The following is a 6,411-nucleotide window of genomic DNA, read 5'->3' as shown; positions in this document are numbered from 1 at the left end:
TCTGGAACATCTGTTGAGTTCACCGCGCAGTAAAAGTAGCGAGACGGGCAACGAAAATTACCCCCCCAAATTACCCCCCCCCCCCCCCCTTCTTCACACACACACACATACACACACACACACACACACTCACACACACACACACACACACACACACGCACACACACACACACACACACACACACACACACACACACACACACACACACACACACACACACACACACTCCCCAGCAAGCCCACCGCCTCCCCTCAATAGCCCGCTACCTCCCACTCGCCCACACATTTAGCGTTTCTCTCTTTCTTTTTTTGGTATTCTTCTCCCTAATAAATGCTTCAGAAACGGGTAGTGGTCTAAAAATAGTGTGCGGTAATGCTAAATATAGCGCCTGGTTTGGACGACAGTCTTTGCCAGGAGAGGGAAAAAAGAATAGAATAGAATAGGCGTGGACTCTCTCTCTCTCTCACACAAAGTTTCCTCTCTCTCTCTTTCTCTTGCTCTTTTTTTCCTCTCTCGGTTTCTCTCTCTCTCTCTCTCTCGTGCTCTTGCACGCGCTCTCAGCTCCCTCCTCTTCTTTGTGCTCTACAGTGGGGGCTGTTTTGGATATGAAGTGTGTAAGCACAGCGGTGGCAGCACCCGGGCCCTTTCGCTCGGCCTTCCTCCTGCTCCGATAATCGACCATGAAGTATCGCCCTTGGCAACCACATGCACATGACCATGGATCTGAGATCCAGTTGTGCTCATAAACATTTGATCTCGTCGGATAAAGAGCTCCATTAGTTTAGGCTTTCATTCATTTGGTGCTTGTTTTTTTTTTATGATGTTATTTTACCAAACACAGTGTGTGTGTGTGCGTCTGCGCCTTTCAAACCTTTTAACGACTCAAGAAGCTGTGATGAATGAATATGACATCTTAAGTAATAAGATATGCAAAATAATCTCAGGCGCATTTGTTCTTGCAAATGTTCTTAATTTGTTTGCTAATGAGGTAAAAATGCTACAAACAATTAATTTTACTTAGAAGACTAAGCTGCCTGGAAGCAGATGACAGGAAGGTACACTACGGTACCCTATCATGACACTACCTAGAAAAGACAGAACCTTAGAAGGACTAACTGATATATTGTGTTTGGAATGGCGTCAAAGTGTTTTTTAAGGTCAGTATGGTGAAGCGGAAGTCTGAGGTATTTCAAAAAACATCAACCAAAAAGTGGCGGTTTTAAAAATAGCCCATCTGAAATACGTGCCAATATGTTGTCCGTGTGGTGGGGTGGTGTGCAGAGGCGGGCCACTTCTGAGGCTATACGCTGCCGAAGACCCAGGCTTTTCCACGACGCAGCCCCAAACAATCCACGGCAGTCATTAAGATGAAATGATGCCCTGTTCTTTGAAACTATTTATGGAAATTTCGGAATAATGAACATCTATTTTTATAGATGGCATTCCCTTGGCCATGCCTGGAGCTTTCTCCACCGCCCGCCCCTCCAACCCACCCCCTTGGTCGGGGCTAGGCCAGCCAGCCAGCCAAAGAACCCCACCCCAACCACCCCACCCCCCCCCCCCCCCCCCCGGACCACCACCACCCCCCTCCTGCGGTGGCCGTGTGAGCAGGCTGTGGAAACTCAAGGTCACGATATAGAGGTCACCCGGCTGGTCATTGTTATTGTGGGCTTCCCTCGGGCCCGCTTTCCTGTTGTGGAGCGACCCGATAAGAGACACGCGGACAAAAGACGATAACTGACGTAGTGGGGATGATTGGTGGGGTGGGGAGGTCGGGGTGGGGGGGGGGGGGGGGGGGGTGGGTCACAAAGAGGAGGGCAGAGTTAAAGTTGACCCAGCACCATCATAAAACATGTCCCCAGACTTCATGCCTATTGCGATTATTCAGAACGTGAACGTTAAAGGGTTTACTTGTTGATCGAGGTTGCGCTCATTATACGTCGCAATTACTACAATTAGAACTGTGTCATTACTCAAATTGCTCCAACGGAAAATCCATAAGCAAGCCTTTTCAATTTCTACGGCAACTTTTTTGGATCCGTGATTCCGTTTATTTCATTTGATCGCTTGGAGGGGAAGAAAAAAAACAACACAATAGCGCCCCTATTTACGCAACGTTAATGGAGACGGATTATGTAACTGTAGGGTGTAGAAGGGAAGAGCGGGATGGTAGGTTAAGGACTCATAAGCACTCTCTTTATCCCGTTTTCACTGAGCGGCCATTGTGTCTTGCCATGTCTGTCCGTGTAATTATACAGCGTGGCGACCACTACTCTGAATGACCACTTTGTTCCTCGCCTCTCAGATGCTGCTGTAGCAAACAGCGTTGGACTCTGACATGTGCTCCGTGTGTGTCTCCTCCATATGGGGAACACTGGCCCATCTGGTAGCATGGTGTGCGCTGGCGAGCTCGGCCTGCCTCTCTGCGAGCTCGGCCCCACCCCGTCCCCACCTCTACCGCCGCCACCACCACCGTCCCTGCCTTCAAATTGTCGGTGGTGCAAGAGAATGGTGGAAAAATATGTGGCGCATGCACGCGACGCAATGTCGATCGGCAACATCGAGGCGTGCAGAGCGACCCCACTCTCCCTCAAAATCCCGTGTCACTCTTGATTGCTATTCGTTATTCCTGCCTCCATCCCTCTCTCTTTCTGTTTTCATGTTTTTTAGTGTGTCCTTTGTAGTGTGTAGTGCAGTCCAGAGTAATCCCAAGACAGCTAGTGATGTCCCCGTCGGACAGTGTGAGTTTTTTTTTCTCCTACTGAAGACGCGAGCGGGCTTACAGCGGGATGACGGATGCTATCCATTAGCTTTTGATTCCTGATTATAGTGCAGTGGGGAACAGGGGGTCTGCGCCGCGGCCGCGGCCACCGCCGCGGCCATCGCCGCGGCCACCGCCGCGGCCACCGCCGCGGCCACCGCCGCGACCACCGCCGAGACCACCGCCGCGACAGCACATCGTCAGACAGCGCTTCGACTCTGCTGCGGGGCCGCTTTTGAAATGTTACCTCAACCCGTTTAGGGAGAGTCAAAGACGACGTAGACGATGATGATGATGATGATGATGATGATGATGATGATGACTGAAAGAACCACCGGGGGGCTTTGATTGGGGGACTTAAGCCCGCCCGAAAATCGCTAACCTACAAATCAATCCTACTTCCCCCCCCCCCCCCCCCCCCATCTGTCCAAATAGGCTCTCGTGCACATGCACATGCACATGCACATGCACACACACACACACACACACACACACACTTACACAGCACCTAGCCGGCATCCACGGGCATGCCCCTCGACATGGTGCTGGCATGTTCAGGCCATGCTTCATGAAACTGTGGCCTTCCTTGCCTTTGGTCTGCCATCTGCTTCCAATGAGCTGAGCCAGCCTGATCCCTCTGATGTTCTCTCCACCCTGGAAAGCAGAGAGAGAGAGAGAGAGAGAGAGAGAGAGAGAGAGAGAGAGAGAGAGAGAGAGAGAGAGAGAGAGAGAGAGGGAGAGAGGGAGGGAGGGAGGGAGGGAGGGAGGGAGGGAGGGAGAGAGGGAGAGAGAGAGAGAGAGAGAGAGAGAGAGAGAGAGAGAGAGAGAGAGAGAGAGAGAGAGAGAGAGAGAGAGAGAGAGAGAGAGACGGGGGTAGTTGGACAGACAGGCAAAAAAGACAGAGAAGACAGAGACAGAAAGAGCAAGAGTGAATGTGAGAATAGTGAGACCGGAGGGAAGGGATGGAGACAGTAAGGCACAGTAAAACATGACTGTAAGCTGAATATACTTTCCTTGTGACACTGCCAGGGGTGTTGATCCGAAGGGGATACATTGGATGACCACTACCATCTGTATATGTTTTCTGATAAATAGGGTAATTTCTCATTCCAAGAGAACCAAGCTGTGCCATGGCCAAACTGCACTGGTGACATGTTGCAGTTTGGCACTCCGTAAATGCAAAGCGATCCTCTATCATCCCTTATCAAACCTACAAAGCCCCTTTAAACCCCCAATGTGTACCTTTTTTACGCCACCATAATGTAGGATATAAATCGAAACCCCAGCCAGATTTTTTCAAGGTTGATCCAGTTAAACCTAAGTCTTCAGGTCATCCTCTGAATGTACAGTATTCAACAGTCGCATTTCAGCGACCTAGATGGGTTGATTTAAATGTTGTTGCCCATAGCATGAAATTACATTTTCAGTCAAATGATTTTGAGCCCCTGTTTTAATCCCCTTTGAATTGTCCTTTGGGGTGCTGAACCAGTCTTTGAGAATTACCCTGAATCCACCCTGGAGACGTGTTCACACAGTGCCAAACCCTACACACAACCTGACGTCATGGACCTTGAGGAGCAGCACCTCCGTGTCTGACGGATATCAGCCTGATATTCTCGTTTAATAGTCTCGTTTAATGTTCTGCTCTCAATAAATCTGCCTGAAAGACTGTAAGACCCATGATTGTACGACATACATATAATTACCGACTGTCTGTTTTACTTGCCCCAGGCCTCCGAGTCCAACACAGGACATCCTCAGGGTAAAATTCATCCATTATAATATCTACTCACTTACTCTTTGAATAAGGTTTATAATAATTTAGTTGTTTGGTTTTTCCTTCACGATTATACTGCCAGGCATTGTATCGAGCAACAATAAGTGTCTGATCTGTTAACCGTTGCCATAGACACTAAAAAGGAGTGCGTCCTCACAGCAGCTAATGACGATCACCGCCTGAAAATAAAGAGACGCTATCGAGCCAAAGCATTGCACTCTTCTGAGTAGAGAAAGAGGGGGGGAGAGGGAAGGATGGAGGGAGAGAGAGCGAGAGAAAGAGAAAGCGAGAGAGAAGGCTGACACATACAGACAGTTTTAGCAGCAGACCAAAAAAGATAAGGGAGACAGAAAGAGGAGGGGCGTGGTGGAGAGAAAGAGAGGGGTGGTCCGGGTGTGTGAACGCAGACCGGAGGAGACCCTTATATCGTGGCTTGCGTTAGGCTCCAGCTGTCCCTAGCAGACCCCCTGCAGGCCTGCCCGGAATCCGTACTCAAGCACCTTTCCTCTTCTTTTGGGCTTTAAAGAGGTCACATGTATGTGCCTCTATGCTAAAAAGAAAAATTGCCTTGATTATCAATTTAAAGTGCATTTTCAACAAACTCGGCTCCCAGAAGCACATTCATCTTAAGCTGGCCCGGGTCAGCTTTACTCAACCCAGTAGCCGCAGCCCACCCCGGGCCAGGCCAGTCCGGACCCAGCTGTGTTGGTTCCGTCCTGAAGGCTGGGCAAGGCGATGGCGGTGGAAGTATGTAGGACGCAGTGTCTACACAATGTGCCGGCTTCACACGGGGCCCCATGACAAGTTAAGTCAGGAGGGACCGTCATGAAGAAGGAGTTTAATTAGGAGCAAGCCTCCGATGGGGCCTGAGACAGAGACACTGTGTGCACGGTTCTTGCCGATTTCCCTCTCCCTCTCCAATGTCTCTCCTCTTCTGTGCTGTTCACTCCTCGTCTCCTCCATGCTCTGCTCCTCGTTCTCGTCTCTCCTCTCCTCCCTCCCCGCTGTTGTCTTTAAAAACCCTTTCCTTATAAACTATAAAAGCACGATAAAGGATACAATTTCTGGATTTACTATGGATTTACACTATTTTTTAAGGGGAAATGCTTCATATGTAAGCATTTTCTTTTGCGTGGCATTCATTTTAAGATTCACACTTATGGCCTCAGTAAATGGACATTGCCATATTTGATAAAGGTTCAATTCCCGACAAATAGTGGTGATAGAGAGAGCAGATATGAAGGCAGACGAGGTGGTCTTGGGGGCGGGGGGGGAGGGGGGAGGGGGGTGTGGAGCGAGCTTAGGACTAGAGACGCCAGAGGACCTTTTAAGGCCGCAGAAACACTCACGAGGGAACGGATTGGCTGCCGTGCACACGGGTCAGCGTTTGGCAACAGGTGCGATAAGCTAAAACAGGTGGACATATCTGAGAGGGGTGACATAGTGCCGGCGCATGGCGACCCCCTCTCCATGCTCCGTGCAGGCGCCGAGCCTGGCTGTTGCTGCCCCCCAACCCCCTTCCTCCTTGGGGCGGGGGGTGGGGGGGGGGGTGGGGGGTACATGCTCAAAAGTCATCTAACACTCCCCCCCCCCCCCCCCCCCTGACACAACTCCATAACTCCCCCATTCGTAGCTCCGTAACAGCACCATTAAGCATCACCCCCCTCCCTCCCTCCCACCTTCCTTCCCTCCAGCTCTTTCAGCACCACCACCCCCCCCCCAACCCCGCCCCTACTTAAACACACACACACTTCAGGGACCACCAGCTCAGTATCCCCATATGGGTCTCACCTTAACCCAGGCAGCATCACACCCTCTCCCAACACCAGGTGCGACCACACTCTGTGCTGCTGCTGCTGTTGTTGTTGTTGT

At 50.6% G+C, this 6,411-nt stretch overlaps 1 protein-coding gene across 7 annotated transcripts in view; it reads left to right on the top strand.

The window, feature by feature from the left end:
- The window catches only part of mef2cb (myocyte enhancer factor 2cb), a 70,883-nt gene that overhangs the window by 47,195 nt on the left and 17,277 nt on the right, over window positions 1–6,411 (top strand). The window lies entirely within an intron of this gene.

This window comes from Gadus chalcogrammus, chromosome 6 (genome assembly GCF_026213295.1).
Source record: "Gadus chalcogrammus isolate NIFS_2021 chromosome 6, NIFS_Gcha_1.0, whole genome shotgun sequence".
NCBI lineage: Eukaryota > Metazoa > Chordata > Actinopteri > Gadiformes > Gadidae > Gadus > Gadus chalcogrammus.
Note: the sequence above shows the minus strand (reverse complement) of the source record. Positions and strands in the feature narration are given on the sequence as shown.